At 37.5% G+C, this 11982-nt stretch overlaps 2 protein-coding genes and 1 long non-coding RNA gene across 10 annotated transcripts in view; 2 read left to right on the forward strand and 1 right to left on the reverse strand.

The window, feature by feature from the left end:
* LOC105297432 (zinc finger protein 45) overlaps positions 1–5140 on the reverse strand; it is a 56032-nt gene extending 50892 nt beyond the window's left edge. For 4 of the 5 annotated variants that reach the window (XM_023535298.1, XM_023535297.1, XM_023535295.1 and 1 more), the window contains exons 1-2: positions 4920–5058; positions 3503–3620 (exon numbers count right to left, since the gene is read on the reverse strand). The gene's annotated coding sequence lies outside the window, so the exon portion shown is untranslated. Of the gene's footprint in view, positions 1–3502; positions 3621–4919 lie in introns of all 5 variants that reach the window. The other variant, XM_023535300.1, reaches the window with a different exon arrangement.
* A 137-nt stretch (positions 5141–5277) lies between these two features.
* LOC111744619 lies at positions 5278–9198 on the forward strand. Its single transcript, XR_002782236.1, has 3 exons — positions 5278–5416; positions 6112–6199; positions 9103–9198. It is a non-coding gene; the product is annotated as an uncharacterized LOC111744619 (long non-coding RNA).
* A 520-nt stretch (positions 9199–9718) lies between these two features.
* ZNF404 (zinc finger protein 404) overlaps positions 9719–11982 on the forward strand; it is a 27066-nt gene continuing 24802 nt past the window's right edge. For all 4 annotated transcript variants that reach the window (XM_011368025.2, XM_023535316.1, XM_011368024.2 and 1 more), the window contains exon 1: positions 9719–9828. The gene's annotated coding sequence lies outside the window, so the exon portion shown is untranslated. The remainder of the gene's footprint in view (positions 9829–11982) is intronic.

Raw genomic sequence — 11982 nt, forward strand, 5'->3', positions numbered from 1 at the left:
TCCCTCAGTTTTTATCTGTCTGGGAAAGTCTTTATATCCCCGTCATTTCTGAAGGCTAACATTGCCAGATAGAACATTCTTGCTTGGCAGTTTTTTTCTTTCAGCCTATCACAAAGGTAAACTGCCTCTTTATCTTTATCCCATCATATCAAGGATGTGCAATCAATCTGACTTATCACTGTTGATGTTGACTTTTATCCAAATGCATCACATTTATCTTACAATGGGTTGTTGTGACTTAGTGGGTCTGAGAGAACCCAGTTCATGATGGACTGTTATGATCACATGGTCATTTGATGTCCCATGGTCAGGCACTGTGTCTCTACCAGGTCCCATCAGCATGTCAGAAGCTATTTATCAAAAGGTACATAACTCTCTGCTGCAGGTGGCTTTTCTGGAACACTAGGGCCTGGGTTAGGATTCTCTTAATAGGGTTTGCCATAAATTCCACATGGCTTCTTTTCTCACCACTGCTGTCTTATGTCCTAAGAGGCAGTTATGCTTGTACCCATCCTAAAACTGCTGCAGAGTACTCTCCTATTTGGGCCTCACTCAAATCTGGCAACCTTTTTTATTCATCTGATATATGACTAATTATTGAAAAGTAAGAACTCACTAATGCCATCTTATTTTTTCTAGCAGTGTTCCTAGGTGTGGAGTATGCAGCTTCCAAAACACAAAGAAGTCTCAAAGGCATTGGCTTATTTCCAGGCGAGAGTTGCAATATGTAATAATTTGTCCTCTATTTTGCATGGGATATATCAGCATGTCTCTTATTACTGGATCACTAAATATTTTACTTGAAATAGCAGACTATTGAGTCACTGCCACCCGGTAGAGCACATAGGTCTTATCCAGGCCTCCAAATTGCTAAGTATTTCTTACTTTTCTGTTCTAATTAGCATCATATCATCACCTTAATGGGTTAATGTGATACTTTTCAGGATAGCAAGATTGTTCCTATTTGTTTAGACTATATTATGACAGAAGGCAGGAGAATTAACCTAGGCCTGGAACAAAACTGTAATATATATAGTTGTTCATTCCATGTGAATGTAAACTATTTGTGGTCCTTTCTTTCCAGATGGGAATGGAATAGTACACTTTCTTCAAATCAATGGTGGCATTCTATGTACCAGAAAACATGTTAATCAGTTCTAGAAAGATCCCATATCTGGTAGGGTGACTGTATTTGGGACTGTACCTTGATTGAGTTTGGAGTAGGCCACTGTCATTCTCGAAATTCATTTTATTTTTTTCCAGAGGCTGGGCTGGTGAATGGAGATATGATGGTGAACACAGCCCCTGCTTTTATTTATTTATTTTTTTAGTCTTTTAAGAGTGAAAGTAACTTCTGACATAACACCTGGAAAATTATATTGTTTCAAATGTACTATATTTTCTGGGGTAGGTAGAAGTTTCAAAGGTTTCCACTTGGCTTTCTCCTCTATAATAGCCAAATATTCAATGCTGGGTTCATGATATCTTCCAAGTAGTTTGATTATAGATTTGGGACCAGAAAAACGACCACCAAGTGGATTTGTAAACCCTGTAAGCCCAACGTAAGCCACACCTTGTGCAAGACTCCATCCAATACCTGGCTGCAATCATTTGTTTCACTTATTCATATGCTATAATTATACTGCTGTTATTATTAAACAATAATAAGAAAAATATAAGATTTTTGTCTTCATTTATTCCTTCTCTAGTCATCTTTTCTTCATATAGATCTGAATTTTTGACCTATATTATTTCTCCATGAAGAACTTCTTTGAACATTTCCTGCAGGTTGAGCAATCTTTATTTCTTCTTCACTTTTGAAGGATTAATTTCACTGAATATAGGATTCTATGTTGGTGGGTTTTCACCTAACACTTTAAATATTTCACTACATCTTATTCCTGCTTGCATGTTTTCTGAAGTCTGATTTAATTTTCATCCTTGAGTCTTTATAGGTTAGTTGCCATCCTCCAACCTCTGGCTTCTTTCCAAGATTTTCTTTGTCTTTGGTTTTCTGAAGTTTTAATATGATACACTTCAGTGTAGTTTTTGTATTGATCCCAACTTTTCTGGACTCGGTTTGGTGTCTGTTATTAATTGTGGAAAATTCTCAGCCATTATTAATTTGATATTTTTGCTTCTTTCTCTTTCTTCTCTCTGTATTCCCTTTACACTTATGTCACACCTTTTGTATTTATCCCCAAGTTTTTAAATATTCTGTTCCATTTTTCTTTTTTTCATTTTTTTCTTTGCATTTTAGTTTAGAAAGTTACTAGTGACATATCTTCAAGCTCATTGATTTATTCCTTGACCATATCCAGTCTACTGGGGATTCCATCACTGGCATTCTTCATTCTATCATAGTGTTTTAGATTTCTAGCAGCTTAGTTTTTTTCCCTCTCAAAATTTTGGTAAAATATATATAATATAAAATTTACCATTTAACCAGTTTAAGTGTACAGTTTGGTGGTATTAAGTACATTCACCCTATTATGCAACCATCACCACCATTCATCTCCAGAACGTTTTTCTTCTGACAAAACTAAAACTATACCCATCAAATAATTACTTCCCATTCCTCCTTCCCACAGGCCCTAGCAACCACCATTCTACTTTCTGTCTCCATAAATTTGACTGCTCTACGTACCTCCTCTAAGTGGAGTCATACAGTATTTAACTTTTTGTGATTGGCTTATTTCACATAGCATAATGTCTTCTAGGTTCATCCATGTTATAGCATGTGTCAGAACTTTCTTCCCTACTAAGGCTGAATAATGGTCCATTGTATGTATATGCCACATTTTGTTTCTCTATTCACCCATCAATGGACATTTGGGTTGCTTTCACTTTTTGGTTATTGTGCATGATGCTATTATAAACATGGGGTGGGTGTCTAGCATTTTCTTTGGACTCATGGTTTCCATCTCTCTGCTTATATTATTCATCTGTTCTTGCAAAGTTCTTCTGTGGAGTCTTAATAATGTATATAACCTGTGTTCCAGAAATTCCATTAGGAATTTACATATATCCTTATTAGTAGGAGATGCATACTGAAGTATTTATTTTATTAAAAAAATCTAACTGTAATTGTAAAAGTCAATGTGAAGAATAGGAATCCCAAAGATAAAACTACTGTATTATCACCGACAACCACTGTCATTCAAAGTTGACATTTTAACAGCAGTAAGGCCTTACACAGGAAATAGTACTCTAATTTTGCATTTCATTGGAATCATATAACAATTAATTATCTATAGTTTGAAGTATGACAAGTAGTTCTCTGATGGACAAACTAAATGGTCTTAAACATGTTGTCTTCTTTAAGTCATGATTTTCTCTTTAGAAAATAGAAGTAATGATGCTTGACCTAAAATTCAGGAAGATTCCATAGTCCTAGTTCTTTGCTCAAAGCCAAACTGCCTCTCCAAGTGTAAATTATGTTTTTCTTCCAGGGCTTTCCAAACTTATCCACTAAAAATTTCTCAAGAGAATGGAAGCTTACCTCTGGGTGTTGAAGATGGACACAAAAGCTGAAATCTTTGCATACAAAGCATGTGGCTCTAAATTCCTTCTTATTTGCAAAGGTATGTTGATGTTTTATTCTTCTGAGGAAAAAAAATCTGAATAAAAAATATCCAAATGATTTTCTAGGTAAAAAGAAAATCCTCTTTCACCCAAATCTAAAGTATAGTTATTGCTCTAAAATTTGTTCTTGCAAAGTTCTAAAAAGATACAACATTCTTCTCTTTATTTCATTGTTGAGAAGGCTTATGGTCAATTACAAATATATACAGTTATAGTGTCACAGGATTCTATATTTAATAATCAAAATCAATACATATCCAGATCAGTCATATAGTTTCTCACTCAACAATCCTGTTCACAGTGATTCATATTCAGTTTCCAAAGAATGCACACATAAAAAAGCATATCTTTCAAAACACCACATAAATTCTATATCACAGATAAAAACACACAACCTCATAACGAAAGTTATAATCCCATCCTCAAAAAGAGCATTATGTTATACAATTCCACAAATAGTCACAAAAGCACTCAAACTTTTACTTTTTATTGCCTATTCCCAAGGAGTCTGGGAAAGAAAATTTTATTAGGAGACTAAAACAAATGTTCAAACTTCATTCTCAAGGTGCTCATCCAGCAAGGGACGGAAATGTCCCAATCCATATTGGGGCCATGGAGTGGGGGCTAAAATGAGAGACTGTCAGAGTTTACACATTGTTTCACCTAAGGTCATTCTGTTTTCACACAAACTTGGGGAGCTAGGACAGGATTAAGAATGGATTGAAATCTGATTTGATTTGATTAAGATTCGGGGCCGCATTATGACTTGGTGGACCCCTTCTTCCACAAAGATTAAAATAAAAATTATATTTTATAATTGTGACGGTATAGTAATTAATAGTAAGTTAATATAGTGCCTTTCCTTAACTTAAACATTTTCTTTGACCTAAATATTCATTTAAATTCTGATTTATTTAAAAGAATTTTGTGTGAGTACCTAGGAGTACTGTGGGCCTTAGGGACTTTGTGTAAGTGCCTAATGGATGAGTCCCTCCTCCTGAGATGTGTCTTGGGCAACACACTCAGCCAGAGTCGGGTTTTAATGGAGAGAAAAGCAAGTTATTGGGCATGAAGAATTTCGGGGTGGGGATGGAGAGGTGGGGATGGAGGGGTGGGAAAGACGAGGGATTAGCAAATTTTATATAATCTCAAAATCTGGAATACAAACCACTTTCCCACCCAATGGGACACACCCCGAAACGAACCACAAACAGAAACACAACCTCATTTGTGGTTACAGACACACAACGGGTCCTAGAATGTCTCAAAAATGAAAACACAAACACACCTACACATGCCCAGCCATTCTTCCTTTAAAATAAATGCATACTCACCAGCTTGCTCCGCTCCAGGCCCTACTCCAAGGCGCACCCTTGGGCGGAGAAAGGTCCCCGACCTCACAGAGCTCGCACCCAGGGGCCCGCCACCTCATGTTCCCGCACGCAGGTGTAACGCTCCGAGTCCGCGTGCCCCTGCTCTGCCCTCTACAGCCGGGACTCGGATTGCACTCGCCGCCTCACCGACACCCGACCTTCCGAACTCATCCTCTGCCCTAGGTCGGAGCATCCTCCTCGGCACCCGGCCGCGCTCTGCGCCTGCGCACTCCTACCACAGGCCGCGCGGCACCGCCCGCTCCCCGCTGCAGTGACTGTCCCGGCTGGACTGCGTTTCCCAGAAGCCACCGGACCCTCACCAACTTCGACCTCTGGGCCCTTTTCCGGTGTCCGAGCAGCTGTGGTCCCTATGTGGAGAGTAGGTCGTGTCCAAAGGTATTCATCAGCAGAGGCTTCCACCGTCCCTGGCCCGAGCCGGACCGGAACCTGCGGTGGGGGTGAGAATCGTGTTGGGCCCGGGTCTCAGGCATGGGTCTGCGCGAGCAGCAGAGATTTGTGCCTAGAAGAGACCAAGTGTGTGTCTGTAGGCGCGTCCCTGGGACGATGTGTGCGTTTGTGTCAGTGACTGCTGTTGATTGTGCTTCTTTACGTGGCTTTCGATTGAGCGTGGGTTGTCGGTGGAACTCAGGGCTCTAGGCTCCGCTGGTAACCCCGCTCTTTCCCCTCACAGCTACTTGAGGTCTCCAGCAGTTAAAAGAGGGAAGCCAGATTCTGAGTCTTAGAATGAAAGAATGGAAGATTCTAGCAAGAAGACTTAGACTTGGTCTTGAGATGAGATGCGACCCCAAGGCAGGCTGCTGGGACGACCTGATGAGGTCCTAAGAGAAGGGTTTCCTGCTGAGAGGTTACCCCGTGGAAGCACTGAGAAGCCAGTTACATGTTTCACAACCACAGCATTCCCAGAACCCTGGCCCCAGGAATCTGCTGTAGAGACAGGTTCCGCCCTAGACATCACTGACTCTGGGCTCTCATACTGAGGAGGTCACCCCCGTTCCAGTCTCCTTCCTATCCCCATCCATTTGTGTGCGGTGGACTGGGTGAGAGGATGTGGTCATGGAGGCTGTTTTCTAGGTTACTTACTGTGCTGTCCAAGAAAATTCCGAAGTTTCATGATTGCCTTTTATTTTCTCAGTGCTACCTGTCTCTCTAAAAAAAAAAAAAAAAAAAGGATCTTGAGAGAGGAAAGAAATTTTGTTACTCATCTAAAAGTTAAAATTCAGGTGAGCTTGTTTCCTCATTATTCATAAAATACACTTTAAGGACATAAGACCCTCTTTTTCCTTCTGCTGAAATGTCTTTCATGATAGTGACATATCTGTAAGTCATAGGGCCATGCAGATGAATCAGCCTTGTTAGGACCCCCAAACCTTTCTCTCCATAATTTATTTAACCTGTTTCCTACTGTTAGCTGTAATGTTTCTAATTTGTGACTGAAAACTAAATTAGTCTATGATGAATATCATTATGTATAGGTCATTATGTCCTTTTATAGTCATTCCCTGAGGATAAATTTCTAGTGTTGAAATCTAAATCAAATACCATGTATTTACAATATACCAATATGCTTGCACACATTGGAATACAATGACAAAAATATATAGTTGTTAGTCTCATATAACTTGTCCAGTAAGGAAACGAAATCAGAATAGGAATAAGATAGAAGGTGTGAATTGCCACTTAAAGAAATTCAGGTGACTTGCATTGAGAGTTCATAAAAAGAGACATCATTTTGACTATAGCAGCACTTCTAGAATATGATCAAATTATGAGAACTAGGTGAAGAAAAATGGATTTTATACCTTAGAGTTTTTATTCTAGTGATGTTAAATGTCAGGTGGCATTAAAGGGGACAAGATGTCTCAATAGCTGTTTGTAGAGCATTGTGGCTAGGAGGACAGGTTCAGAAGGAAAACAAGCCCATCCATCAGAAATATGTAATGGGAAGCTGCGTTGAGACTACTGTTAATACATATAAAACATCCAAACAATATGGTCTCCAGTTTACATAGACATACATTTGTATAGGCAAACAAATCATGGGGTTGGTTGAAGCACTGGGGACTGATGAGAATGAAGTAAAAACTTTCAATAAAAACGCAGCAACTGTTTTCAGAACAACATTGGTTCTCAAATGTAGGGTGCATTTGAGGGTTTGTTCAAACACAGATTGTTGGGCCTCAGCCTCAGAGTCTCTAATCCAGTAGGTATGGGGTAGAGCTGAAAATCTGCATTTCTAACAAGTTTCCAGAGACAGAATTTTGAAGACATTTGTTCTAGAATGTACTAGGCTTTATCTTCAGGTTCAGAGATTTAAAGGGGTGAGGATGAGATTATTTTCCATCTATTTGGAGAAATGATTACTCCTAAAAAATAAAAAACATGTGCGTGTGTCAAATTAAGGAATGGCCATTGTTTAAAATTTTATGAAATAAACTTTTAAGAAAAGGAAGAAAACCAGAACTATATCGCACAAAAATACGCACCGTTTATGTATGAATATATACTTTTCCATACTCTTTTCTATTTATTGATGTTGGTTACCTTTTCCCTATATGTTGATAAATACATATATTTTACAAATATAATCATATTTCGTACTTGTATAATTTTTGCATTTGTAACCTAAATTTTTAATGGTTTTATTGAGATACAATTCACATACCACACAATTCAGCCATTGAAAGTATATGACTTAATATATTTAATATATTCCCAGAGTTGTGCAACCGTCACCATATTCAACTTTAGAACTTTTTCATCACTCTAAAAGGACACCCTAAACCCATTAGCAGTCACTCCCTATTTCCTCCAGTCTCTGAAACCATAGGCAACCACTTACCTACTCTTTATTAATTCACCCCATCTGGACATTTCATAGAAATGAAATCATACAGTATGTAGTCTTTTGTGACTGGCTTCTTTCACTTAGCGTAGCATTTTCAAGATTCATTCATGTTTAGCATGCATCAGGGCTTCGTTTCTTTGTATTATCTAATAATATTCCATTGTATGGTATACCACATTCTATTTTTCCATGCATCAGTTCATGGATTTTTGGATTGTTTCTGCTTTTTAGCTGTTATAAATAATGATGCTGTGAACATTTGTGTACAAGTTTTATGTAGACATATGTTTTTATTTCTCTTAGGTATATACTTAGGAGAGAATTGCTGGTTCATACAGTAACTGTTTTGAGGAATTGTCAGACTGTTTTCCAAAACGTCTGCAACATTTTACATCCCCACCAAGCCATGCCTGAGGGCTCCAATTTCTCCATTCTCACCAACAACTGTTATTATCTGTCTTTATTAGAGCCATCCTAGTGGGTATAAGGAGGGTCTTGTGGTTTTAATTTGAATTTCCCCGATGACATGATATTGAGCATCTTTTCATGTGCTTATTGGCTGTTTGTATATCTTCTTTGGAAAAATATCTGCAAATTCTTCGCCTACTTTTAAACTGGGTTTTTTGGTCTTTGTTACCTAACTATTTTTACTGACATTGTATCTTGTATATTTTCATTCCCTTAACAGTTTCTCAAACTTAGCATTTAACGACTGCTTAAAATTTCAGTACAAGGATGTCATGTTACATATTTAACCAATCAGCTGTTCCTGAGCTCAGAATGCTGAAAACATGCTTCTACATGCTGTCTCACTTCCGTAACTTGATCAACTTCACCTCTTTCAATTTCTCAGCGCCATATGGGAAATTAGGTCTTTGTAATTTTAAAGATAGTGACATTTGAGAATGTGGCAACACCCTCTACTGAGAGTGTACTACTGATGACTGTGCCTTCTTGGAAGGACGTGAACAGGGACGTGATACTGAAAAATGACAGTAGCAGAGTCTGTATTTTTAAATTCAAAATACGATAATAATGGAGCTTTTTTATTCCCTCAGTATGATCCTCTAGGGAGGCTGAAGTGTTTGAATTTGTGAGGGATTGTTTGAGATTCATTTATCATTCTCTGTTTTACTTGAAGCATCATCATCTAGGTCTCTTGAGTGGCTTTCTTTTGGCCTTTCTTGTGCTGGACCTCTCTGTCCCTGTGATGACAGGACTGTATCTGAATTTGTCAACAGCCACAGCATGCCTAAGTTCCATTTCTTTTATATGCAGGTTTTTCTGATTCCAACCCAGGTGCAATTCTTGAATTGGAGCAAGGAGTCCAGGCCTAGAAGGTAGAAACTGTAGTGACAAGAGGATTTGTCCAGGCGAGTTAGGGGAAACCAGTAAAGGGAAAACTATTGCCTATCAAAGCTTATGACTCAAGACTCAGAACCTTGGTATTTGAATGAGATGATGAGCTCAAAAGCTTTAAGCCTTTGGAGAAAATAAAGCCTCATCCTCATACCCCAACTATCACCATACTCATATTTCACCCTTCAAACTCAATGAGGTTGATTAGCTCTATTATAATTTTTATTATAAAAGTAATACATTCTCATGCAGTAATTCGGAAAATACAGAAAAAAGTGAAGAGATAACCACTGTAAACATTTTACTCCAGTTTTTTTAATCCATCTTTCAATGTGCATCCATATACCCACACACATTATTTTAGCTGCTATAACAGGATAGCATTTTTGTAGTAGAATATTTTTATTCATTATCATTAAGTAAAGGTCTGTATCATCATTTTTTCATTGAAATAGGTGTCATATACAATAAAGTATACTTGACTTAGCTGTATATATAACTTAATGAATTTTTACATTTGAAAACGCCTAGATCGAGACACAGAGTGTTTCTGTCCCCTTTGGATGAATTGTTTGTGTCCTGTCTCAGTTCGAACCACTTCTTCCCTACAAGAAGTAAACACTATTCTGACTTCTATCACTTGAGGTAAGATTTATCTGTTTTTGAATTTCATATAAATGGAGTCCCTTGTATCTCCTGCCTTTTGTCCAAAACTGTACTTGTGAAATTCATCCACGGTGTTTTGTGAATCAGTAGGTTTTTACTGCCCAGTTGTTGTGTAGTATTCCATTATATGACCATACTACAATTTGTTTATTCATTCTTATGATGATGGTTTTTTCCAGTATTTGACTATTATGAATAAACCTATGAACATTCTTGTACAAGTGTTTTTGTGGACATATGTTCTTGTTTTTCCTGGGTATATATACCTAGGGGTGGAAATGTTTGACCTAATTTATGTTCCCACTGCATTGCATGAAAGGTCTTGTTATTTCTCACATTGGCCAACAGTTAATATTGTCAGTCATTTTAATTTTAGCCATTCTGATGCATGTGTAGTGGTATCTTGTAATTTTAATTTGCATTTTTCTGATTGGTAATGATGTGAGCATCTTTTCATATGCTAGTGCCTATTTTGATATACTCTTATGAAGTGTCTATTTAAAATTCAAATTTTGTCCATATTTTAGTTTAGTTATTTTTGGTAATTTTCCTATTGATTTGTAGGAATTTTATATATATTTTGAATACAAGTCCTCTCTGTGTGTATATAAGAGTGTGAACATGTATGTGTGTTTGTAGGGAATGAGATAGAGACAGGGAAAGAGAGAATATCTCCTATTAGCCTATAGCTTCTTATTCACTTTCTTAATATCTTATAATGATGAGATTTTCTTAATTTTCTTGGAGCTCATTTACCAATCTTATTCATTTATGGTTATTGCATTTTTTGTTCTGTTTAAAAAGTCTTTTCCTGGGGAAGAGGGACAGTTCTTTCTCACAGTAGAATTCCAATTGATAAATGTGGAAGGAAAGATAGACATAAGAAATGGACAGTAGGTTGCTTAAAGAGTAAACCTCAAAAGTTTTCATTACAAGAAAAAAATTTTTTTTAAGTATATATAGAGATGGATGTTAACTATTAACTAGACTTATGGTGATAATTTTGTAAAATATTGAATCATTCTGTTGTACACCTGAAACTAGTATAATATTATACATCAATTATACCTCAATTAAAAAAAAAGAAAAAGAAGAAGAAAGTAAGTCAAAAAAGTGGCTCTTAGTAATAATTGCTTCAGACAAGATGCACTGATAGGTGCTAAAATTAATGGGTGAAAGTTTGAGGAGAAAAAAGGCTTTGTATAGTGTCAAAGTATTTTCCACCACCCAAAGATGCTTACTACCACAGGCAAGTTAGTAACATTATAGTGGGGAAACCCAACGTGAAGCACTTTAACCAAGCAATCAAGGTTAACATCACCAGTAATAAAGCAATGACATCATGATCCCTTTCATATGAGAGGGGCACATCGCCATTGTGGTAATGCCAAAACTGCATAACCTTATTCTAATTATGAAAACATCAGACAACCCAAGTAGAGGGACATTTGACAAAATAAATGATTGGTACTCTTCCAACCTGAAAGGGTATGAAGATAGGTGTGGTGGACGGACTTTAGGGTGGCCCCATGATCCCTGCCTTCTTGTGTCTATGCCATTGTATAATCCTTTCCCTTAGAATGTGAGTAGGACCTGTGACCTACTTCTTCTAATCAATAGAAAATGGCAAAGATGAGGGATATCACTCCCATGATTAGGTTACTTTATATGGGGATGTCACTACTGTGATTATGTTATGTCATATAAAACTCCATCAAAGCAGACTAGAGCCAGAGTCTCCCTTTATACGCTTGATGAAATAAGTGGCAATATTGGAGAATCTCATTGTAAGAAATTGCAGGTGGCTTCTAAGACCTGAGGACATCCTCCACCTGACAGCCAGCAAAAAGCTGGGGCCTTCAGTCATATAGCATCAAGCAAATGAATTCTGCGAACAATCTGAATGAATGTGGAAGTGATTCTTTCCCAGTTGAGCCTCCGAATGAGAACACAGCCCAGCTGACACCTTGTTTGCAGCTCATTCGACCAGCCTGATGAGAGCACCCAGCTAAACTGTGTCTAGATTATGGGTCCATGGAAACTGAGAAAATAAATGTGTGTTATTTTAAGTTAAATTTGTGGTAATCCGTTATGGCAGCAATTGAAAATTATTACCACAAGAAAGACTATAGT

This window comes from Pteropus vampyrus, unplaced genomic scaffold (genome assembly GCF_000151845.1).
Source record: "Pteropus vampyrus isolate Shadow unplaced genomic scaffold, Pvam_2.0 Scaffold138, whole genome shotgun sequence".
Classification (NCBI taxonomy): Eukaryota; Metazoa; Chordata; class Mammalia; order Chiroptera; family Pteropodidae; genus Pteropus; species Pteropus vampyrus.